Below are 25,939 nucleotides of genomic sequence, written 5' to 3'. Positions count from 1 at the left end.
GAATAGCCCAGTGAGAAAATTCAGTGGAGAAAAGAGGCTGAATAACTTGGTTTATGTGGAAAGCTAATAAAATTCCAAAATAAGGAATTTACGTCATCTACGTAGGCCGCAGGCGTCCTCCCATTCTCCCGAAGGAGAGGAGACACTAAGGCCTCCCCTGTCAGATCTTAGAAGCCCAGGCAAAATTAGTAAGCTTGACGAGCCTCCACGCCCCAGTTCAGCCAGAAGGTGAGAGAAAGAACGACATGGGGAGACCAAGTTTCGGTGAACAAGGCCCACACTTTATTTTCCAAAGTAGTTTTTATACCTTAAGTTGTACATAGAGCATAATAGGGGAAGGGGAGAGTCAGCAGTAAGCCAGACTTTCTTCCTGCAAACTTATCATATGCAAAAGTTTAAGTGAATTACATCATCTTCTGGCCAAGAGGCCTGTTAACATTTTGTGACTCTTTCTTCAGAAAACTTATTTTTCTCTAAAGGTGATCATTCTAAAGTCAGGCAGCACCCTCCGAAAGCATTAGATAAAGTTGCATTCCTATAGGGCAAAGGTGTGGTGGGCTATAACAAGAAAAAGAATTAACTCAAGGGTCCAAGGTTACAAGCATTAAAGCTACTGCTTACATTCCTATACACCAATTATATTAATCAATAAACTGCCAGGGACACAGGAGGTAAGGGATATGGAAACTTAGCAGCAAACATTGGCCCAACAAGTGAAAAACCCTTCACCAATACAATTTCTAATCAATCTTTTAACTGCTCAAAGGAATCTGTATTTAGACAGTTTAGAACATCTCATGCCTCTCACAGTTGGGAGGCTCTGAACAATCACATGTGGCCGGAATAACCTTCAGAGGAGTTTGTAGGTTAAAACACTCTTATCACACCCAGGAACTTTATCAACTGGAGCTGTAAGTTAACTCTTTTTCAGAGAGAGGTGGTGGGGGACAGCCCCCCGTAAATCAGAGGTGTAGGTGAGAGCACAAAGCAGTAAAGTAGGCAGACTCTGGTTTGGGGGTAGATGCTTGAGAATTTCCAGGGGGACTCCTGAGGCTCGATCCCGCCTTTGCATATGCCGAGCTTCCTTCCTCATGACCTTTGCCACGGGCGGAGTTCCTCACGCTGGCTCCTGGCAAGAGAGTATTGAGCAGAGTTCCCTGTGCTGTCCAGCAGGTCCTTGCTGGTTCTTCGTGTTAAATACAGCAGTGTGTCCATGTCCATCCCAGACTCCCTAACTATCCCCTCCCCTGTATCATTCACCTCCTGTCCCCCTGCCTGGGCAACTGTAAGTTCATCCTCTAAGTCTATGAATCTCTGTTTTGTCAGTAAGTTCATTTGTAGCATTTCTTTTCAGATGCCACACCTAAGGGATGTCATACACTATTTCTCCTCCTGTGTATGACTTAAGTCACTCACTGTGACCCTCACCAGGCCCACCCATGCTGCAAGTAGCATTATTTCATTTGTTTCATGGCTGAAGGATATCCCATGGTATGTATGTACAACATCTTCTGTGTCCATCTCATCGACAGAGGAAAGGTCAGCATGTTAGACTTTTAAAAAGTGTATCGTCCCCACACGGCACGCCTTTGACCTGTTAGTGGGAGGATCGTGTAAGATGCTTGAAAGGTCCGTGGAGCATCAGCTTTCTCATGTGTGGGAGGTGAGTAAGTAAGTAAGTGTTAGTCACTCAGGCATGCCCGGACTCTTTGCAACCCCGTGGACTGCAGCCTGCCAGGATCCTCTGTCCATGGGCTTCTCCAGGCGAGGATACTGGAGTGGGTTGCCATTTCGTTCTCCAGGGGATCTTCTCAACCCAGGGATTGAACCCAGGTCTCCTGCACTGCAGGCAGATGCTTTGTGGACTGAGCTACAGGGGAAGCCCCCATGGCAGGTACACGGGCATCACACAGCACGTTCACCTGCAGCCCCAGGGTTCGCCAGGTGTGTCATGACAGCCCCTCACCGGAACCCATGACAGCCGCGTGGCGTGCGATGGGCACAGCGTGTCCTTGGGTGCTGTGCTAACAGAAATGGATGCTGACGCCAGTGTGGCCAGGTTCCTCACATCAGCCCTTCAAAGCGCCCCCTAGGAGAGGCGTTTGGAAAACCTGGAGAGACTTTCTGACCCAGGTCCTGATACGCTGGCACGGTCGTTATCTGTGACCGGCAGCTCGATAAGTTCCCAGTTGCCCGCTGGGGCCGTTTCCTACTATCTTTGAATCTGGCATGTAAAATTTCATCAGTCATGTCTTTCTTGCCGTAACACTCTTTACTTTGTAACTATGGTAACCTACTGCTTCCATAGATGATTAGAGAAAAGAGATTAGAAGTTAAATAATGTGCTGAAGGAGCAAGCCATATATTAAAACAAACAAAAAAAAACTCTTAGGTTTCCTAATACTGGGCATCATGTGTGCATACGTGAAGCTGGGAAAGAAAGAACCATAAGGCTCTGGGTGTTGAATTAGGATTTTAAAGAGACCCGGGCAGTTACAATGGAACCTTGTCACAAAAGGGACTTGTGTAACTCAATGAGGCTATGACCCATGCCGTGCACGCGTGAGTGCTTAGTCGCTCAGTTGTGTTTGACTCATTGCGAGTGTGTGGACTGTAGCCTACCCGGCTCCTCTGTCCATGGGATTCTTCAGGCAAGAATACTGGAGTGGGTTGTCATTTCCTCCTCCAGGGGATCTTCCCGACCCAGGGATCAAACCCACGTCTTCTGCACTGGAGGCGGATTCTTTACAAGCCGTGCCATGCAGGGCCACACTAGACGGATGGGTCACGGTGAAGACTTCCGATACAATGTGGTCTACTGGAGGAGGAAATGGCAACCGACTCCAGGATTCTTGCTGCAAGGACCCCAGGAACAGTGTGAAAAGGTTTCAGTTATGCTGCGTTTTTTTCCTGATTAAAACAGATACACATAATTACTTATATGTATATAAATATTAATCATAGAAATGTTTTTGGTTCTTGGGCACTACATTTACAGTTGAGGCACTGATTATCAGGGAAATTCAGGGTTTAGTGTTTTTCTTGCCTAAGTTATGTCTGCACTGTCGCAAAATTTTTTGAAGTGACGGTCTACATAACTTGAAGCAGGAAGAAAAGCAATTAACTGCGGATTAGGAAAAGTGGATACGTTTTGTTAATGATGATTTTTTTTGTTGTTGTTCAGTCGCTAGGTCGTATCCGACTCTTTGCAACCCCATGGACTGCAGCACACCAGGCTTCCCTGCCCTTTACCGTCTCCTGGAGTTTGCTCATGTTCATTGTGTTAATGATGCCATCCAACCATCTCATCTTCTGTCGCCCCCTTCCCTTAGGTTCAGTCTTTCCCGGCATCAGGGTCTTCTCCGAGTCAGTTCTTCAAATCAGGTGGCCAAAGTACTGGAGCTTCAGCATCAGTCCTTCCAATGAATATTCAGGACTGATCTCCTTTAGGATGGACTGGTTACATCTCCTTGCAGTCCAAGGGACTCTTTAAGAGTCTTCTCCAACACCACAATTCGAAAGCATCAATTCTTTGGCACTCAACCTTCTTTTTGGTCCAACTCTCACATCCGTATGTGACTACTGGAAATTATTTAAGAGTAGTAGTAATTATTATTTCATTGTCATTTTATAATTCTATGGAAAGTAGTTTTTATTACTATTAAATTATTAATATTTACAGACAGACAGTTTAAGTGGGCTGAATTCACCATGAAATCACTCACCATGTACTTCATTTTGCTTTTGCTGACTCAACTCAAAGCTTTGCCAGCTGCATGCTGATCCATATATCTGTGTATCCTCAGATATGTCCCCTTGGGATAATTCCTCTGCTGATCGTTTTTTTTTTTTTTTTTAATTTCCCTTGCTCTTGATTGACTTCAAAAGGGGCAAGAATATGACTCAGTCTTTTCCTTGCTGTGGAAAACCTTTCGACTGTGAAGTCCTGCACAACTTGGAATAACACATCCAACTTGATCTTGAAATAAGGTAGTTTTTCAAAAGAACAGACAAGGGAAGAGATCCATTTCACAGCCACCTCTCATGGCTCTTAACACAGGATGCCCAGAATCGATGGTAGGAGATGGGTGATGTCATCTTCCCTAGAGAGGCATCTCAGTCCATACAGGTTGTCGTAACAAAACCACAAACCTTTCCCCTTGTTGTGGATGCTAGCAAGTCCAAGATCAAGGCCCTAGAGAATTCACCTTTCTCCCTGTGCTAGATACTAGGAAGTCCAAGATCAAGGCACTAGAGACTTCCCTGAAACTCTAGTGGTTAAGACCTACCCTTCCAGTGTACGGGGCTGCGGGTTCGATCCCTGGTCAGGGAACTTAAGATCCCACATGCCTTGGGGCCAAAAAAACCAAAATGTAAAACAGCAGCAATATTGTAAGAAGTTCAGTAAAGAGTTTAAAAATGGTCTACTTTTTAAAAACGTCTCTTAATGAACAAACAAGCATCAAGATACTCTCTGGCTCAGTGTCTTCACTTGGTGGAAGGGGTGAAGAAGGTTTCTGGGGTCCTTTTGTAAGGACACTAATCCCGTTTATGAGGGCTCAACCCCCACCATGTAACCACCTCCCCAAACCCCCCCTTTCTGTTACCATCACATTTTGCATGTTTGAGTGTTGTGTCCTGCTTCTTGCAAGCCCGTGGACTGTAGCCCACCAGGTTCCTCTGTCCGTGGGATTCTCCAGGCAAGAATACTGGAATGGGTTGCCATTTCCTTCTCCAGGGGATTTTCCTAACCCAGGGATCGAACCTGCATTTCCTACATTGGGAGGCAGATTCTCTGCCGCTGAGCCAACAGGGATCATCACATTGGGGGTTAGGAGTTCAATATATGCATTTTCGGGGACATAGCCTGGCGTGCTGCAGTCCATGGGGTTGCAAAGAGTTGGACACGACTGAGCGACTGAACTGAACCGAACCGAAGGAAACGTGCAGTCTGCAGCTCAAAGGGAGTTAGATTCACTGATGTGCAGTGAGGGGAGGGTTAGGGTTAGGGAGGTATGTACACGAAACCCAGGTAATTCCCTTGGTCATCCCCTCTGCTATGGTCACCTGTGGTCTAGTTAGTGGAAGGCTACCGTGACCTCCTATGGCAGAAGCAAGAGTTGAGATCAGGCAGGACTGAAGATGTAGGTCATCCTGGTGGATAGCAGGCTCTGATCCCGTGTGGTACGAGCGGGAGCAGAGTGGCCGTGATGAAGAGTGAATGAGTGGAGTCAGTCTTAGCTGAGAAGCAGCCGCAGCCACAGGGCAGGTGTCCTGCAGTCCAAGGCACCAGCAGTGCTCTGGGATGTCGAGTTGATGCAGGACAGTCAAGCCTCAATGCCTCTCAGAACCACGATCCTTCACGCCTGCCGACTGCAGGAGCTGCCACGTCAAGCCCTTTGAATCTCTCTTTCTCTGTGACTGACTTGGCCGCATAGCTTGTCTTGTGGGATCTTAGTTCTCTGACCAGGAATTGAACCCAGGCCCCAGCAGTGAAAGGACGGAGGCCTAATTGCTGTAACGTTAAGAGTAGCCAAAGCCAGTGTCTGCTATTCATCTTGGCTACTCAAGTGTAGTTGGCAGTTAAAATACATCGGTTCAGTCACTAGGGAAAAGCAGACACCTTACAGATTATCTTCTTCTTAATGTCGTGTGTTTAAAAATCCCCTTGAAGAGAAGCACCAAGGCACCTGTTTTACCATAGGGTACGTCTTTCTAAAGCATCAGAAGGTTGTGAAAGTGTCTTTGTGACCCCCACGGACTGTCGCCCGCCAGGCTCCTCTGTCCGTGAAATCTCCAGGTGAGAATACTGGAGTGGGCAACCATGCCCTTCCCAGGGGACCTGCCCAACCCAGTGGTTGAACCCCAGGTTTCCTGGATTGCAGGCAGCTGCTTCACCGTCTGAGCCACCAGGGAAGCCCTATCACAAGGTGGGCAGACGCAAAAGGATCTCAATTAGGTTGTCAGTTACAGAGACAGAGACTCGCCATTGGTCTCAGAAGGAAGCATTTGGTGCTTCATCGCCATTTTTTGTACAGCCTAAGAGGGAGGAACAGCGTTTGAATTTGTTGATTTGAACACCCTGAAGCTGAAGCAAAGTGTACGAGCTTCTCTGTGATCATTCCTCACGTTGCACGATCAAGTTGTTAGCTTAGCAGCTGTGCAAATCCCTGCCTAGCACGTGGCGAACTGAATGCATGAATGCAGTTGAATGGGTTCTATGGTTTTACAACCTGACAACTGGTTTCCCAGCGGAGTTAAGATTATTTGCCCACTGTAAAGAGCTCTACACCATTCTCTTCAGGGATTTCCAAAGTTACCTGAATGTCACCTTCCTTATTTGGCGAACCAGCTTTTATATGACCAGCTCTGCACCATTCTCCTCAGAAATTTCCAAAGCTCCCTGAATAAGCTTCCTTATTTGGTGACCCAATACCTATGCTAAGCCGTTTCAGTCGTGTCCGACTCTTTCTGACTTCATGGACCACTACCCGCCCCCACAGGGCTCGTCTGTCCATGAGATTCTCCAGGCAAGAATACTGGAGTGGGTTGCCATTTCCTTCTCCACCAATACCTATATGTATGTATTTTATGTACACATTTATATATAAATTTAAAAAATGTAAAAATTTCATAAAACAGTACTCTCACTATATGTAATTCTTTCTGATATTTTTATTGCATTTTATTTAAAGAAAAAAAAAACATTGTCATGACAGTTAAGTGATTTCACAGCTGCTAATGAGTCAGGAGCTAGAGTTTGAAAACGTTATTCTAACCTGATATTACAACAGAGTCCCTGAAGTTCGCAATGTGTGTTTAAAGTGCCTTTTTAAAAAATAATCACCCTTCACATATGGCATGGCAGAACACATAATTAATACTGTATTTAAAATGCTTATTTCTCCTCTCAGCATAAGTTGGTAAAGATATTTTATTTAACCTTGCACACGCTCACTCAGTCTTGCCTCTCTCTTCGTGACCCCCACGGACTATAACTGACCAGGCTCCTCTGTCCATGGCATTTTTCAGGCAAGAAGTACCAGAGTGGTATGTCATTGCCTTCTCCAAATCAAGCCTTAGGACTACAGAACATCACACACAACTCATTCCTACTCCAATACCACAGTAATTTTCTATTAATATATTGATTTTACTCCCCTGCTGTGACAAAGCTATAAGTAATATTCCATAGTTGGTTTCATCTGTTAAAAATCTGCAGCGATGATAGTAATCCCACGATGAAGGCTTTAATCGATTAATTACATAACTCAAAAAAGCAACTTTTAATTTTCTGTTGCACTGTGGATTTTCAAATACTGACTTTAGCTTTAAAGATATAAACAGCTGATACTGTAGGTCCTGGTCACCTTTGAGGAGCGATTATATAATCAGTGAGCTACTGTCTCTCCCTCTTTAATTTTTTGCTAGAGTAGAATTGTTTTACAGAGTTGAGCTAGTTTCTGTCGTTCAACAATGTGAATCAGATATATGTGTACACGGACCACTTCCCTCTAGAGCCTCCCTCCCACCCCCATCCCACCCCTCGAGGTCATCTCAGAGTGCCCGGCTGAGGTCTCTGTGCTACGTGGCGCTTCCCACTAGCTGTTGATTTACACGTGGTCGTGTGTATATGTCACTGCTCCTCTCTCAATCCGCCCCACCCTCTGCCTTCCTCCTCTGTGCCCACGTGACCATTCTCTACCTCTGTGTCTCTACTTCTGCCCTGCAAACAGGTTCATCTGTACCATTTTTTCGTATATTCTATATATACGCATTAATATATGGAATTTGTTGTTCTCTTTATGACTTACTTCACTCTGTATGAAAGACTCTAGGTCCATTCACATCTCTACAGGTGACTCAATTTCATTCCTTTTTGTGGCTGAGACATAGTCCATTGTATATAGAGACCATGTCTTTTTCATGCATTCACCTATCAGTAGGCATTTCTGTCGCTTACTTGTCCTGGCGATTGTAAATATCGCTGCAGTGATCGTTGGGGTACGTGTGCCTTCCTGAATTATGGTTTTTTCAGGGTATAGATGCTTGCTCCTTGGAAGAGAAGCTATGACAAACCTGGAGAGCATATTAAAAAGCAGAGGTGTTACTTTGCCAACAAAGGTCCATCTAGCCCAAGCTATGGGTCTTCCAGTGGGCACCAATGGATGTGAGAGTTGGACCATAGAAGGCTGAGCGCCAAAGAATTGATGCTTTTGAATCGTATTGTTGGAGAAGACTCTTGAGAGTCCCTTGGACTCTAAGGAGATCAAACCAATCAAGCCTAAAGGAAAGGAACCCTGAATATTCACTGGAAGCACTGATGCTGAAGCTGAAACTCCAGTCCTTTGGCCAACTGATGCAAAGAGCTGACTCACTGGAAAAGACCCTGATGCTGGGAAAGACTGAAGGCAGGAGGAGAAGGGGACGACAGAGGATGAGATGGTTGGATGGCATCACCGACTCAATGGACATGAGTCTGACTAAAGTCCAGGAGTTGGTGATGGACAGGGAGGCCCGGCGTGCTGCAGCCCATGGGGTCACAGAGTCGGACACGACTGAGCATCTGAACCACAACAGCATATATGGCCAGGAGTGAGACTGCTGGCTCATATGGTAGTTCTATTTTTAGTTTGTTGAGGCACTCCTTACTGTTCTCTGTAGTGACTGCACCAACTTACATCCTCACCAACAGTGCCAGAGGGTTCCCTTTTTTCCACACCCTCTGCAGCATTTATTATTTGTACATTTTTTTGATGATGGCCATTCTGACTAGTGAGACATAATTCCTCATTGTGGCTTTGACTTTTCATTTCTCTTATAATGAGTCATGTTGAGCATCTTTTCATGTGCCTGCTGGCCATCTGTATGTCTGTTTACATCTTCCACTCATTTATTGTTTGTTTTTTTCTGATACTGAGCTGCCTGAGCTGTTTGTATATTTTGACGAATAATCCCTTGTCAGTTGCTTTGTTTGCAAATACATTTTTCTCCCATCCGGAGTGTTGTCGTTTCCTTTTGTTTATGGTTTCCTTTGCTGTGAAAAGCTTTTAAGTTCCATTAAGTCCCATTTGTTTATTTTTGCTCTTACTTTCATTACTGTAGGAGATGTGCCGAAAAGGATCTTGCTGTGATTTATGTCAAGACTGTTCTGCCTGTGTTCAGTGTCTGGTCTTGCATTTGGGTCTTTTCCCCATGTTGAGTTTATTTTTGTGTGTGGTGTTCAGGAGTGTTCTGATTTCATCCTTTTACACGTAGCTGTCCGCTTTCCTCAGCACCCCTTAATAGAGGAGACTGTCTTCTCTCCAACGTATATTCTTGCCTCCTTTGTCATAGATTAGGCTACCATAGGTACATGGGTTCTGCTCTGGGATAGAACAGGATAGAACCTTTGTATCCTGTTCCATGGATCTATATTTCTGTTTTTCTGCCAGTGCCAGAGATTTTTGTCTTGACCCATCTAGTATTCCAAGCTCATACAATTTTTTGTATTAAGAAGTACAGTTGATTTCATTGTCATTTCTTATCTAATGCAGAACAATAAGCAACGTATTTGTTATGTCTTACAGTGCCTGTGCTCTCCTTGTCAGTAGCCTATAATCAACTTGCTATTAAAAATGAATGCATATGGAGTTCGAATCAACCCCATATGTGGTATGGTGACACGCTTTGCTTAAAGATCTTTCTGTAAGTCAAGTTTTACACTGATCTATCCCATTTGCTCAGAGGCAGTAATTCATTCCTTGACATCCATATTACTTTAGCAGTGTCATTTAAGCACTGGCTATGACCAGGAAGATTGAAACGGGCGCCAGGGTGGTTTTAATGTACATTTCAGAGTGCCAGCGATTTGCAAGATGTTTATATTCATTAGAAGGACCGCATAGAAGATATTTCATCTGTTGCTCTTCGCTCTGTGCCATCAGTACTGATTTAGAACTTAGTTTGTGCCAGCATCTGATACATAGTCAACCTGTGAAAGTGAACAGAGTAGGTCCCTACTTCCATGGAATGTTTTACTGAGTAAGATAATAGAAATGCTTGTTGTTTGTCTCCTAGTCATGTCTGACTCTTGTGACCCCGTGGACTGTAGCCCACCGGCTCCTCTGTCCGTGGGATTGCCCAGGAGAGAATACTGGAGTGGGTTGCCATCTCCTCCTTCAGGGGATTTTCCCCAACCCAGGGATAGAAGGCACGTCTCCTGCATTGGCAGGCAGATTCTTTACCCCTGAGCCACTAGGGAAGCCCAATAGAAAATAGTATTGTTGTTCAGTCTCTCAGTGGTATCTAACTCTTTGTGAACCTTTGAATGGGAACACACCAGGCCTCCCTGTCCTTCACCATCTCCCTAAGTTTGCTCAAACTCATGTCCATTGAGTCAATGATGCCATCCAACCATCTTATCTTCTGTCTCCCCCTTCTCCTCCTGCCTTCAATCCTTCCCAGCACCAACGTCTTTTCCAGTGCATTGGCTCTTCGCATCAGGTGGCCAAAGGAGCTTCAGCGTCAGTCCTTCCAATGAACATTCAGGACTGATTTCCTTTAGGATGGACTGGTTTGATCTTGCAGTCCGAGGGACTCTCAAGAGTCTTCTGCAGCACCACATTTTGAAAGCATCAATTCTCTGGTGCTCAGCCTTTTTTATATAGAAGATAGTAGATGAGCAAATAAACAAGGTTTGAAAAATGCTCATAGAATCACGTTACCAAAACAGATAGAATGTTGTGCTATAGAAAAACATCGATGGCCTCAGATGACCCATCACCGGTGCTTCCCTGGGTGCTTTCCTAGGGTTCAGAACACGGCTCCGTTTCCTCAAGGTGTTTTATGCTCCTGCCCTGGGAAGTTATTGTATTCTTATCATTGTGCTGCTTATTTTTCATGCTTCTGTTATGCACAACACCCGCCCAACCATTGGTCAGTCGCTCAGTCCTGTCCAACTCTTTGCACCCCATGGCCTGCAGCACGCCAGGCTTCCCTGTCCTTCACCATCTCCCGGAGCTTACTCAAACTCATGTCCATTGAGTCAGTGATGCCATCCAACCATGTCATCTTCTGTCGCCCCCTTCTCCTCCCACCTTCAATCTTTACCAGCATCAGAGTCTTTTCCAGTGAGTCAGCTCTTCGCATCAGGTGGCCAAAGTATTGGAGCTTCAGCTTCCTTCCAATGAATATTCCAAGGCTGATTTCCTTTAGGATGGACTGGTTTGATCACCCCTCCCTATGCAAGTGCCGTTGTATAGACCTTGTTAGAGATGCCGCAGTGCAGGAGTTTGGTTGTGTCTGCTGGTGGGGTGGTGCTATTGTGATGGATCTTCACAGATGTTTTTCCTTTTGGTCTATCTTGATAAGGTTTTGGCACAGATAATGCAAAATCATGAGTAATAATTATACACTTTTTTATTGTGTCATAAGGGTGCTCAGAAATGTTTTGAGTGCTGTATTTGATGGGCATTCATATCCATACATCTTTCCTTTGTAACTTTTTATTTTGTAATGGGGTATAGCCAATTAAAAATGCTGTGGTAATTTCAGGCGGACAGCAAAGGGACTCAGCCATACATGGACATGTATCCATTCTCCCGCGAACTCCCCTCCCATCCAGGCTGCCACATGACACTGAGCAGAGTTCCCTGTGCTGTCCAGCAGGTCCTTGTTGGTTCTCCATGTTAAATACAGCAGTGTGTCCATGTCCACCCCAAACTCCCTAACTGTCCCTTCCCCCATCCTTCCCCCTGGGAACCATAAGGTTATTACAGAGTATTGAGAAGAGTTCGCTGTGCTGTCCAGCAGGTCCTTGTTGATTATCTATTTTAAATACAGCAGTGTGTCCATGTCGACTCCCAACTCCCTAACTATGCCTCCACCCCATTCTTCCCCCTTGGCAACCATAAGTTTTTTCTCCAAGTCTGTGAGCCTGTTTCTGTTTTGTTTCTAAGCTCATTTGTATCATTTCTTTTTAGATGCCACATGATACTTCTCCTCCTCTGTCTGACTGACGTCACTCAGTATGATAGCCTTTATGTGCATCCATGTTGCTGTATATGGCCTTGTTTCCTTCTTCTTGGTGGTTGAGTAATATTCCATTGTATATAAGTACCATGTCTTCTGTATCCATTTCTCTGTTGCATGCATCTCTCCTTTAATGGCACAACCCTACCTTTTAAAAAATATATTTATTTTTAATCGACTGATTGGTTTACAATACTGGTTTGATTTCAGTCATACAGCAGCATGAATTAACCACAGGTGTACATATGTCCCCTCCGTCTTGAGTCTCCCTCCCACGTCCCACCCACTCCCACCCTCTAGGTTATTACAGAGCCTCTGAGTTACATAGCAAGTTCCCATTGGCTCTCTATTTACATGTGCTAGTACATACGTATCTGTGCTACTCTTTCCGTTTGTCTCACCCTGTCCCTCTCCCCCCTCCCTCGTCCCTAAGTCTGTTTTCAACATAGGCATCCTCGTCTTGTTCCTGATCTTAGAGGGAATGCTTTCAGTTTCTCCCCATTGAAAAAACTGCTGTGGGTTTGGCATAACTCAAAAAAAAAAACAACTTTTAATTTTCTATTTGCACTGTGGATTTTCAAATACGGCTTTAGCTTTAAGATATAAACAGCTGATACTGTAGGTCCTGGTCACCTTTGAGAAGCGATTATATAATCAGTGAGCTACTGTCTCTCCTCTTTAATTTTGCTAGAGTAGAATTGTTTTACAGAGTTGAGCTAGTTTCTGTCGTTCAACAATGTGAATCAGATATATGTGCGGGACCACTTCTCCAGGGCCTCCTCCCACCCCCCCATCCCACCCTCGAGGTCATCTCAGAGTGCCCGGCTGAGGTCTCTGTGCTCACGTGGCGCTTCCCACTAGCTGTTGATTACCACGTGAGTCGTGTGTACCTGCTCCTGCCTCAATCCAGCCCCCACCTCTGCCTTCCTCCTCTGTGCCCACGTGACCATTCTCTACCTCTGTGTCTCTACTTCTGCCCTGCAAACAGGTTCATCTGTACCATTTTTCGTATATTCTATATATACGCATTAATATATGGAATTTGTTGTTCTCTTTATGACTTACTTCACTCTGTATGAAAGACTCTAGGTCCATTCACATCTCTACAGGTGACTCAATTTCATTCCTTTTTGTGGCTGAGACATAGTCCATTGTATATAGAGACCATGTCTTTTTCGCGCATTCACCTATCAGTAGGCATTTCTGTAAACACTTGTCTGGCGATTGTAAATATCGCTGCAGTGATAGTTAGAATCGTGTGCCTTCCTGAATTATGGTTTTTCAGGGTATAGATGCTTGCTCCTTGGAAGAGAAGCTATGACAAACCTGGAGAGCATATTAAAAGCAGAGGTGTTACTTGCCAACAAAGGTCCATCTAGCCCAAGCTATGGTCTTCCAGTAGGCACCAATGGATGTGAGTTGGACCATAGAAGCTGGCGTAAAGGGTGATGCTTTTGAATCGTGTTGTTGGAAGACTCTTGAGAGTCCTTGGACTCTAAGGAGATCAAACCAATCAAGCCTAAAGTATCTCATTGTTGTTTTTCATGTGCTTTTTGTCCATCTATATGACTTCTTTGGAGAAATGTCTATTTAAATCTTCCACTTATTTTTTTGATTGGGTTGTTGGTTTTTTGATATTGAGCTACATGAGCAGTTTGTAAATTTTAAGATTAATCTTTTGTTGAGTGCTTTGTTTGCAAATTCTTACTCTTGTCTGAGATAGGCTACCATACAGGTACATAAGTTCTATCTGGATAGAACAGGATAGAACCTTTGTATCCTGTTCCATGGATCTATATTTCTGTTTTTCTGCCAGTGCCAGAGATTTTGTCTTGACCATCTAGTATTCCAAGCTCATACAATTTTTTGTATTAAGAAGTACAGTTGATTTCATTGTCATTTCTTATCTAATGCAGAACAATAAGCAACGTATTTGTTATATGCTTACAGTGCCTGTGCTCTCCTTGTCAGTAGCCTATAATCAACTTATAACAAAAATAAATGCATATAGGTTCGAATCAACCCCCTTGCTCTTGTTATGGTAACCTGCTGTAAAAGATACTCTATAAGTCAAAGTTTTACTGATCTATCCCATTTGCTCAGAGGCAGTAATTCATTCCTTGACATCCATATTACTTTAGCAGTGTCATTTAAGCACTATTTATGACCAGGAAGATTGAAGCAGGCGCCAGGGTGGTTTTAATGTACATTTCAGAGTGCCAGCGATTTGCAGATGTTTATATTCATTAGAAGGACCGCATAGAAGATATTTCATCTGTTGCTCTTAAGCTCTGTGCCATCAGTACTGATTTAGAACTTAGTTTGTGCCAGCATCTGATACATAGTCAACCTGTGAAAGTGAACAGAGTAGGTCCTACTTCCATGGAATGTTTTACTGAGTAAGATAATAAAAATGCTTGTTGTTTGTCTCCTAGTCATGTCTGACTCTTGTGACCCGTGGACTGTAGCCCACGGCTCCTCTGTCCGTGGGATTGCCCAGGAGAGAATACTGGAGTGGGTTGCCATCTCCTCCTTCAGGGGATTTTCCCCAACCCAGGGATAGAAGGCCCGTCTCCTGCATTGGCAGGCAGATTCTTACCCCTGAGCCACTAGGGAAGCCCAATAGAAAACTGGCCTTGTTGTTCCAGTCTCTCAGTGTGGTGGTATCTAACTCTTTGTGAACCTTTGAATGGGAACACACCAGGCCTCCTGTCCTTCACCATCTCCCTAAGTTTGCTCAAACTCATATCCATTGAGTCAATGATGCCATCCAACCATCTTATCTTCTGTCTCCCCTTCTCCTCCTGCCTTCAATCCTTGCTAGCGTACACCAGTGCATTGGCTCTTAGCATCAGGTAGCCGGAGCTTTGGCGTCAGTCCTTCCAATGAACATTCAGGACTGATTTCCTTTAGGATGGACTGGTTTGATCTTGCAGTCCGAGGACTCTCAAGAGTCTTCTGCAGCACCACATTTTGAAAGCATCAATTCTGGTGCTCAGCCTTTTATATAGAAGATAGTAGATGAGCAAATAAACAAGGTTTGAAAAATGCTCATAGAATCACGTTACTAAAACAGATAGAATGTTGTGCTATAGAAAAACATCGATGGCCTCAGATGACCCATCACGGTGCTTCCCTGGGTGCTTTCCTAGGGTTCAGAATAACAATCCACGTTTCCTCAGGAGTGTTTTATGCTCACTGCCCTGATTGCCCATATTATCATTGTGCTGCTTATTTTCATGCTTCTGTTATGCACAACACCCGGCCCAACCATTGGTCAGTAAGCTCAGTCCCCTGTCAACTCTTTTTTCCATGGCCTACCTTGCGCCAGGCTTCCCTGTCCTTCACCATCTCCCGGAGCTTACTCAAACTCATGTCCATTGAGTCAGTGATGCCATCCAACCATGTCATCTTCTGTCGCCCCTTCTCCTCCCACCTTCAATCTTTACCAGCATCAGAGTCTTTTCCAGTGAGTCAGCTCTTACATCCAGGTGGCCAAGTAATGTGTTGGAGCTTCAGCTTCCTTCAATGAATATTCCAAGGCTGATTTCCTTTAGGATGGACTGGTTTGATCACCCCTCCTATGCAAGTGCCGTTGTATAGACCTTGTTAGAGATGCGCAGTGCAGGAGTTTGGTTGTGTCTGCTGGTGGGGTGGTGCTATTGTGATGGATCTTCACAGATGTTTTCCTTTTGGTCTATCTTGATAAGGTTTGGCACAGATAATGCAAAATCATGAGTAATAATTATACACTTTTTATTGTGTCATAAGGGTGCTCAGAAATGTTTTGAGTGCTGTATTTGATGGGCATTCATATCCATACATCTTTCCTTTGTAACTTTTTATTTTGTAATGGGGTATAGCCAATTAAAATGTTGTGATAATTTCAGGCAGACAGCAAAGGGACTCAGCCATACATGGACATGTATCCATTATCCATGAGCCTCCTCAGCTGCATGACACTGAGCAGAGTTCCTGTGCTGTCCAGCAGGTCCTTGTTAGTTCTCCATGTCATCAGCAGTGTGTCCATGTCACCCCAAACTCCCTAACTGCTCCTTTACCATCCCTTCCCCTGGGTGTAAATTCTTACAAATTATTGAAGGAAGTTAAGCTGTACTTGTCCAGCAGGTCATGTGATTATCTATTTTAAATACAGCAGTGTGTCCATGTCGACTCCCAACTCCCTAACTATGCCTCCACCCATTCTTTTGCTCTTAGCAATATGATTTTTTCTCAGATCTGTGACCTATTTTCCTGTTGTTTCTAAGCTCATTTGTATCATTTCTTTTAGATGCCACATGATACTTCTCCTCCTCTGTCTGACTAAATATCATTGTGATAGCGCTGTGCATCCATGTTGCTGTATATGGCCTTGTTTCCTTCTTCTTGGTGGTTGAGTAATATTCCATTGTATATAAGTACCATGTCTTCTGTATCCATTTCTCTGTTGCATGCATCTCTCCTTTAATGGCACAACCCTACCTTTTAAAAAATATATTTATTTTTAATCGACTGATTGGTTTACAATACTGGTTTGATTTCAGTCATACAGCAGCATGAATTAACCACAGGTGTACATATGTCCCCTCCGTCTTGAGTCTCCCTCCCACGTCCACCACTCCCACCCTCTAGGTTATTACAGAGCCTCTGGAGTTACATAGCAAGTTCCCACTGGCTCTCTATTTACATGTGCTAGTACATACGTATCTGTGCTACTCTTTCGTTTGTCTCACCCTGTCCCTCTCCTCTCCTCGTCCCTAAGTCTGTTTTCAACATAGGCATCCTCGTCTTGTTCCTGATCTTAGAGGGAATGCTTTCAGTTTCTCCCATTGAAAAGCTGTAGGTTTGGTGTGTGTGTGTGTGTTAGTCACTTACTCGTGTCCGACTCTTTGTGACCCCATGGACTATAGCCAATTAAAATGTTGTGATAATTTCAGGCAGACAGCAAAGGAACTCAGCTACCAGGCTTCTCTGTCCATGGGATTCTCAGGAAGTATACTGGAGTGGGTTGCCATTTCCTTCTCCAGGGGATCTTCCCAACCTAGGATTGAACCTAGATCTCCCGCATTGCAGGCAAAAGCTTTACCACCTCAGTCACCAGGATGTGGGTTTGTTGTATATGGCCTTTATTATGTTAGGTAGGTTCCTTCTATGCCCATTTTTGAAGTTTGTTTTTTTTATCATAAATGAGTGCTGAATTTTGTTAAAAACCTTTCTGTTATCTATTGACATTATCTTATGGTTTTAATCCTTCAGTTTGTTGTACCATTTATATCATATTGTTTAGTATGTGTGTATTGAAGAATCTTTGGATCCTAGAAAATCCTACCCTTTTGTTTGCTTTATTTTATCAAAATGATGTTTCCATTAAGAAAATAACTCTATTTTACAGTATTTTTCAACACTGGAAAAACAAAATATGAAAAGCGTTAAAAGGACAGCCTCATGTCTCATGCCTTAATTTAACTGCTGGCAATTAGCATATTTGTTCTAGCATTTTAAAAGCAGTCAAAATATTAAATTTACAATCTAAAGCTCCTCTCCTTTTATTCTGTATCTCTCCCATTTCCCAAGGGTAACAGTTTACAGAGAAGTAGGCCTATAAATACATATTCATACACATACAAAGCACACATACAGTTATACACAGTCAGTATTTTGTGTGCCTGTTAACATCTGCAAATTGTCATCACTCAGTGGATGTTGTTTCATTCATTTTCTCAGTTGACCATTTATCTTCAAGATAGATCCCTGCTATAAATCTGGGTCAGGCTCACATTGCAACTATTGTTTCCAACCTGTCACAATTTCTTTATCCGTGGTTCTTGTCCACAGACATTTGGTCATCCAGCGTCTTCAGTCCTTACGGCGGTGTCGGAGACTGACCTTCGTCCAGTCATGTTTCCTGTACGACTAGCGTGAATCAGGAAGCCCTGTCTTGGCGGGATCACAGGTCATCCCAGGCTGCACACCACTGCTTCAACTTAAGCAGAGACCGCAAACCTCCTGTCCGATACAGGGTACCTCTTCCTCACGCACAGAACTGAACACAAGTCCCGTCGCTGCTTGTTTTTACCTATATCCGTTTTCCTCCGACTTACTGATTTTCTTCTAATCAGTATTCAAAGACATGCTGTTTCTTTTTGCTTCCATTCTATTTTTGCTTCAATTTCTATTTCCTGATTATTAGCTGGATTTTTAAAAAATTATTTAAAAATTTTATCTTTTTAAATAAAAAAATGTATATTTATGCACTTATGGCTGGGTGGGGTCTTAGTGGAGGCCCGTGGGCTCTCTGTTGCAGTGTGGGCTTGTGGTTGTGGCTGTGTGAGTCCCAGAGAGTGTGGGCTCTGTGCTTTGTGGCCCAGGCCTTTCAAAGGCTGTTGCTAGGGCCCGTGAGCAATGCGGAAATTCTTGGCCTCAGGAGAGTGTAGTGAACCAAGTACAGAAGAGCAGATAAAACCAAGGAGGTCTTGGAATGCAGGAAGCGGAAAAACCAGACCCTGTCATCCTTCCCTCCACGCATGTTGTAACCTAGCAGTATAACCCGTCTCCCCTCCTAGCCCACAGGGAGAAGGTATTTGCCTACTGATCCCTCGCCCAGTATACATGCCTCATCCGATCAGCTAATGACCCACAGGACCCTGTCCCACCTTGTACCTGGGTATAAAAGTGGACGAAAGACCCCGTTCAGCGTCGGTTCTCCCTTCAGCTGGGCTCCGCTGTTCCAACAGCGCTTCCTACTTAATAAATCTCTGATTTCTCATTCTGTCTCATGTCTGGAAATCCTTTTCCAGCCTGCGCCTGACAGAGAGCTTTCTGACTTCATGGTTCCTACACTTTACAGGGCTCGTCTGTCCATGAGATTCTCAAACAAGAATACTGGGTAGGTTACCATTCCTTCTCCACCAATACCTATATGTATGTATTTTATGTACACATTTTATATAAATTTAAAAATGTAAAAAAATTTCATAAAACAGTACTCTCACTATATGTAATTCTTTCTGATATTTTTATTACATTTATTTAAAGAAAACATTGTCATGACAGTTAAGTGATTTCACAGCTGCTAATACAGTTGGAGCTAGTTTTGAAAGCGTTATTCTAACCTGATATTACAACAGAAACCTAAGTTAGCAATGTGTGTTTTAAAGTGCCTTTTTAAAAAATAATCACCATATGGTGCAGAACACATAATTATTACTGTATTTAAATGCTTATTTCTCCTCTCAGCATAAATTTGGTAAAGATATTTATTTAACCTTTACACGCTCACTCAGTCTTGCCTCTCTCTTAAGTGACCCCACGGACTATAACTGACCAGGCTCCTCTGTCCATGGCATTTTCAGGCAAGACCAGGTGCGGCGTCATTGCCTTCTCCAAATCAAGCCTTGGGTTCACAGAACATCACACACAACTCATTCTACTCAATACCACAGTAATTTTTCTATTAATATATTGATTTACTCCCTGCTGTGACAAAGCTATAAGTAATATTCCATAGTTGGTTTCATCTAGTTAAAATCTGCAGCGATGATAAGTAATCCCGATGAAGGCTTTAATCGATTAATTACATAACTCAAAAAGCAACTTTAATTTTCTGTTGCACTGTGATTTTTCAAATACTGACTTTAGCTTTAAAGATATAAACAGCTGATAACAGGTCCTGGTCACCTTTGAGGAGCGATTATATAATCATGGCTACCTACCCTCTTAATTTTTGCTGAAACAATTGTTTTATGGTTGAGGCTAGTTTTTGCCTTGGTCACAACAATGTGAATCAGATATATGTACACGGGACCACTTCCTCTAGAGCCTCCCTCCCACCCCATCCCACCCCTCGAGGTCATCTCAGAGTGCCCGGCTGAGGTCTCTATTGCTCGTGGCGCTTCCCACTAGCTGTTGATTTACACGCGGTCGTGTGTATATCCCACCGCTCCTCTCTCAATCGCCCCACCTCTGCCTTCCTCCTCTGTGCCCACGTGACCATTCTCTACCTCCTTCTCTCTACTTCTGCCCTGCAAACAGGTTCATCTGTACCATTTTTCATATATTCTATATATACGCATTAATATATGGAATTTGTTGTTCTCTTTATGACTTACCACTCTCTGTATGAAAGACTTAGGTCCATTCACATCTACAGGTGACTCAATTTCATTCCTTTTTGTGGCTGAGACATAGTCCATTGTATATAGAGACCATGTCTTTCATGCATTCACCTATCAGTAGGTGCATTTCTGTAAACACTTGTCCTGGCTGATTGTAAATATCGCTGCAGTGATACGTTAAGGTAATGTGCTCCTCCTGAATATAGTTTCAGGGTATAGATGCTGCTCCTTGAAAGAAGCTATAACAAACCTGGAGGCATATTAAAAGCAGAGGTGTTACTTGCCAACAAAGGTCCATTCTAGCCCAAGCTATGGTCCTCCAGTGATGACAATGGATGTGAGAGTTGGACCATAGATTGAGCTGGCCAAAGAATTGATGCTTTTGAATCGTATTGTTGGAGAAGACTCTTGAGAGTCCTTTGACTCTAAGGAGATCCAACAATCAAGCTTCAAAGGAAAGGAACCCGGAATATTCACTGGAAGCACTGATGCTGAAGCTGAAACTCCAGTCCTTGGCCAACTGATGCAAAGAGCTGGCTCACTGGAAAAGACCCTGATGCTGGGAAGACTGAAGGCAGGAGGAGATGGGGACGCACAGAGGATGAGATGGTTGATGGCATCACCGACTCAATGGACATGAGTCTGACTAAAGTCCAGGAGCAGTGATGGACAGGAGGCCCAGCGTGCTGCAGCCCATGGGGTCACAGAGTCGGACACGATTGAGCATCTGAACCACAACAGCATATATGGCCAGAGTGAGACTGCTGTTCATATGGTAGTTCTATTTTTTAGTTTGTTGAGGCACTCCCTTACTGTTCTCTGTAGTGACTGCACCAACTTACATCCTCACCAACAGTGCCAGAGGGTTCCTTTTTCCACAATCTCTGCAGCATTTATTATTTGTACATTTTTTTGATGATGGCCATTCTGACTAGTGAGACATAATTCCTCATTGTGGCTTTGACTTTCATTTTCTTTTATAATGAGTCATGTTCCAGGCACATCTTTTTTCATGTGCCTACTGGCCATCTGTATGTCTGTTTACATCTTCCACTCATTTGTGTTTGTTTTTCTGATACTGAGCTGCCTGAGCTGTTTGTATATTTTGTGAATAATCCCTTGTCAGTTTGCTTTGTTTGTAAATTGTTTTTCTCCCATCCGGAGGTTATTGTCGTTTCCTTTTTGTTTATGTTTCCTTTGCTGTGAAAAGCTTAAGTTCCATTAAGTCCCATTTGTTTATTTTTTCTTACCATTACTGTAGGAGATGTGCCAAAGGGATCTTGCTGTGACGGTGTCAAGACTGTTTGCCTGTGTTCAGTGTCTGGTCTTACATTTGGGTCTTTACCCATGTTGAGTTTATTTTTGTGTGTGGTGTTCCAGAGTGTTCTGATTTTATCCTTTACACATTCATCCGCTTTCTCAGCACTCCCTTAATTTTAGGAGACTGTCTTCTCCAACCATATTATTGCCTCCTTTGTCATAGATTAGGGCTACCATAGGTACATGGGTTCTGCTCTGGGATAGAACAGGATAGAACCTTTTGTATCCTGTTCCATGGATCTCTCTTTTGTTTTCTGCAGTGCCAGAGATTTTTGTCTTGACCCATCTAGTATTCCAAGCTCATACCAATTTTTGTATTAAGAAGTACAGTTGATTTCATTGTCATTTCTTATCTAATGCAGAACAATAAGCAACGTATTTGTTATGTCTACAGTGCCTGTCTCTCTTGTCAGGGTAGCCTATAATCAACTTGCTATTAAAAATAAATGCATATGGAGTTCGAATCAACCCCTATGTGGTATGGTGACACGCTTGCTTAAAGATCTTTCTGTAAGTCAAGTTTTACACTGATCTATCCCATTTGCTCAGAGGTAATTCATTCTGACATCCATATTACATTTTAGCAGTGTCATTTAAGCACTGGGCTATGACCAGGAAGATTGAAACGCCAGGGTGGTTTTAATGTACATTTCAGAGTGCCAAGCGATTTGCAAGATGTTTATATTCATTAGAAGGACATAGAAGATATTTCATCTTGTTGCTCTTCGCTCTGTGCCATCAGTACTGATTTAGAACTTAGTTTGTGCCAGCATCTGATACAGGTTGTAGTCAACCTGTGAAAGTGAACAGAGTAGGTCCCTTACTTCCATGGAATGTTTTACTGAGTAAGATAATAAAAATGCTTGTTGTTTGTCTCCTAGTCATGTCTGACTTTGTGACCCGTGGACTCAGCCCACGGCTCTCTGTCCGTGGGATTGCTTTTGGGAGAGAATACTGGGTGGGTTGCCATCTCCTCCTTCAGGATTTTCCCAACCTAGGATAGAAGGCACGTCTCCTGCATTGGCAGGCAGATTCTTTACCCTGAGCCACTAGGAAGTAATAGAAAATAGTATTGTTGTTCGTCCCTCAGTGGTATCTAACTCTTTTAGAACCTTTGAATGGGAACACACCAGGCCTCCCTGTCCTTCACCATCTCCCTAAGTTTGCTCAAACTCATGTCCATTGAGTCAATGATGCCATCCAACCATCTTATCTTCTGTCTCCCCTTCTCCTCCTGCCTTCAATCCTTCCCAGCACCAACGCTCTTTTCCAGTGCATTGGCTCTTCGCATCAGGTGGCCAAAGAGTTTCAATCAGTCCTTCCACCAAACATTAGGACTGATTTCCTTTAGGATGGACTGGTTTTGATCTCTTGCAGTCCGAGGGACTCTCAGAGTCTTCTGCAGCACCACATTTTGAAAGCATCATTCTCTGGTGCTCAGTCTTTTTATATAGAAGATAGTAGATGAGCAAATAAACAAGGTTTGAAATGCTCATAGAATCACGTTACCAAACAGATAGAATGTTGCTGTAGAAAAACATCGATGGCCTCAGATGACCCATCACCGGTGCTTCCCTGGGTGCTTTCCTAGGTTCAGAACACGCTCCGTTTCCTCAAGGTGTTTTATGCTCCTGCCTGGGAAGTTTATTGTATTCTTATCATTGTGCTGCTTATTTTTCATGCTTCTGTTATGCGGCCAACACCGCCCAACCATTGGTCAGTCGCTCAGTCCTGTCCAACTCTTTGCACCATGGCCTGCAGCACGCCAGGCTTCCCCTGTCCTTCACCATGTCCCGGAGCTTACTCAAACTCATGTCCATTGAGTCAGTGATGCCATCCAACCATGTCATCTTCTGTCGCCCCTTCTCCTCCCACCTTCAATCTTTACCCAGCATCAGAGTCTTTCCAGTGAGTCAGCTCTTCGCATCAGGTGGCCAAAAAGTATTGAGCTTCAGCCTTTCCAATGAATATTCCAAGGCTGATTTTCCTTTAGGATGGACTGGTTTGATCACCCTCTCTATGCAAGTGCTGTATAGACCTTGTTAGAGATGCCGCAGTGCAGGAGTTTGGTTGTGTCTGCTGGTGGGGTGGTGCTATTGTGATGGATCTTCACAGATGTTTTTCCTTTGGTCTATCTTGATAAGGTTTTGGCACAGATAATGCAAAATCATGAGTAATAATTATACACTTTTTATTGTGTCATAAGGGTGCTCAAGAAATGTTTTGAGTGCTGTATTTGATGGGCATTCATATCCATACATCTTCCTTTGTAATTTTTATTTTGTAATGGGGTATAGCCAATTAAAATGCTGTAATTTCATATGGACAGCAAAGGGACTCAGCCATGCATGGACATGTATCCATTCTCCCGCTAACTCCCCTCCCATCCAGGCTGCTACATGACACTAGGCAGAGTTCCTGTGCTGTCCAGCAGGTCCTTGTTGGTTCTCCACGTTAAATACACAGCAGTGTGTCCATGTCCACCCCAAACTCCCTAACTGTCCCTTCCCCATCCTTCCCCCTGGGAACCATATGTTATTACAGAGAATGAGAAGAGTTGTGTCGTCTGTGCAGGTCTTTATTGATTATCTATTTTAAATACAGCAGTGTCATATCGACTCCCAACTCCCTAACTATGCCTCCACCCATTTCTTCCCCCTTAGCACCATAAGTTTTTTTCTCCAAGTCTGTGACTGTTTCTGTTTTGTTTTCTAAGCTCATTTTATCATTTCTTTTTAGATGCCACAGATGCTTCTCCTCCTCTTCTGACTGACGCCACTCAGTATGAGGAGCCTTTATGTGTGCATCCATATTGCTGTATATGGCCTGCTTCTTCTTCTTGGTGGTTGTAATATTCCATTGTATATAAGTACCATGTCTTCTGTATCCCATTTCTCTGTTGCATGCATCTCTCCTTTAATGGCACAGCCTACCTTACCTTTAAAAATATATTTATTTTTAATCGACTTGATTGGTTTACAATAATGTTTGATTTCAGTCACACAGCAGCATGAATTAACCACAGGTGTACATATGTCCCTCCGTCTTGAGTCTCCTCCCGTCCACTACTCCCACCCTTCTAGGTTTATTACAGAGCCTCTGAGTTACATAGCAGTTCCATTGGCTCTATTTACATGCTAGTACATAATGATCTATTACTACTTCCGCATTTGTCTCACCCTGTCCCTCTCCCTCTCCTCGTCCCTGGAATCTGTTTTCAACACCGGCATCCTCCCGCTGTTCCTGATCTAGAGGGAATGCTTTCAGTTTCCCCATTGAAAAAAACTGCTGGGGTTTGGTGTGTGTGTGTGTTAGTCACTTACCGTGTCCGGCTCTTTGTGACCCCATGGACTATAGCCACTAAAAATATTGGTGATAATTTCAGGCAGGCTGCAAAAGGAACTCAGCTACCAGGCTTTCTGTCCAAGGGTTCTCCAGGGAAGTATACTGAGTGGGTTGCCATTTCCTTCTCCAGGATCTTCCAGCTAAAGATTGAACCTAGATCTCCCGCGTGCAGGCAAAAGCTTTACCACCCTAGTCACCAGGGATGTGTGGGTTTGTTGTATATGGTCTTTATTATGCCAAGGTAGTTCTTCTATGCCCATTTTTTGAAGTTTGTTTTTTTATCATAAATGAGTGTTGAATTTGTTAAAAACCTTTTCTGTTATCTATTGACATTATCTTATGGTTTTTAATCCTTCAGTTTATTAATATATATCATATTATTTTAGTATGTGTGTATTGAAGAATCTTTGGATCCCTGAAAATCCTACCCTTTTGTTTGCTATTTTATCAAAATAGTGTTTCCATTAATAAAATAACTCTATTTTACAGTATTTTCAACACTGGAAAAACAAAAAATATGAAAAGCGTTAAAGGACAGCCTCATATCTCATGCCTTAATTTAACTGCTGGCAACCAGCATATTTGTTCCTAGCATTTTAAAAGCATTCAAAATATTAAATTTGCAATCAAAGCCTCTCCTTTTATTCTGTATCTCTCCCGTTTCCCAAGGGTAGTTTTTACCAAGTAGGCCTATACTAAATACATATTCATACACATACAAAAGCACACATACAGTTATACACAGTTTAGTATTTTTTGTAGTGCCTGTTGTAACATCTGCAAATTGTCATCACTCAGTGGATATTATTTCATTCATTTTCTCGAATTGACATTTATCTTCAAGATAGATCCCTTTATAAATCTGGGTCAGGCTCACACTTTGCAACTATTGTTTCAATATGTCACAATTCTTTATCCGTGGTTGTCCACAGACATTTGGTCATCCAGCGTCTTCAGTCTCATGAGCGGTGTGGACGTGCGTCAGTCATGTTTCCTGTGCATTGCGTGTGAATCAGGCGCCCTATGCGCGAGCGTGATTTGCAGGTCATCCCAGGCTGCACACCACTGCTTCAACAAGCAGAGACATAAAACCTCCTGTCGATACAGGGTACCTCTTCCTCACGCACAAGAACTGAACACTCAAGTCT

The 25,939-nt window shown here is 43.4% G+C and overlaps 1 protein-coding gene across 15 annotated transcripts in view; it reads left to right on the top strand.

The window, feature by feature from the left end:
* The window catches only part of PNPLA4 (patatin like phospholipase domain containing 4), a 116,803-nt gene that overhangs the window by 44,610 nt on the left and 46,254 nt on the right, over nucleotides 1-25,939 (top strand). The gene's annotated exons all lie outside the window — the stretch shown is intronic.

This window comes from Bos mutus, chromosome X, assembly GCF_027580195.1.
Source record: "Bos mutus isolate GX-2022 chromosome X, NWIPB_WYAK_1.1, whole genome shotgun sequence".
Classification (NCBI taxonomy): domain Eukaryota; kingdom Metazoa; phylum Chordata; class Mammalia; order Artiodactyla; family Bovidae; genus Bos; species Bos mutus.
The sequence above is the reverse complement of the archived record's forward strand: the minus strand, read 5'-3'. Positions and strand labels throughout refer to the sequence as shown.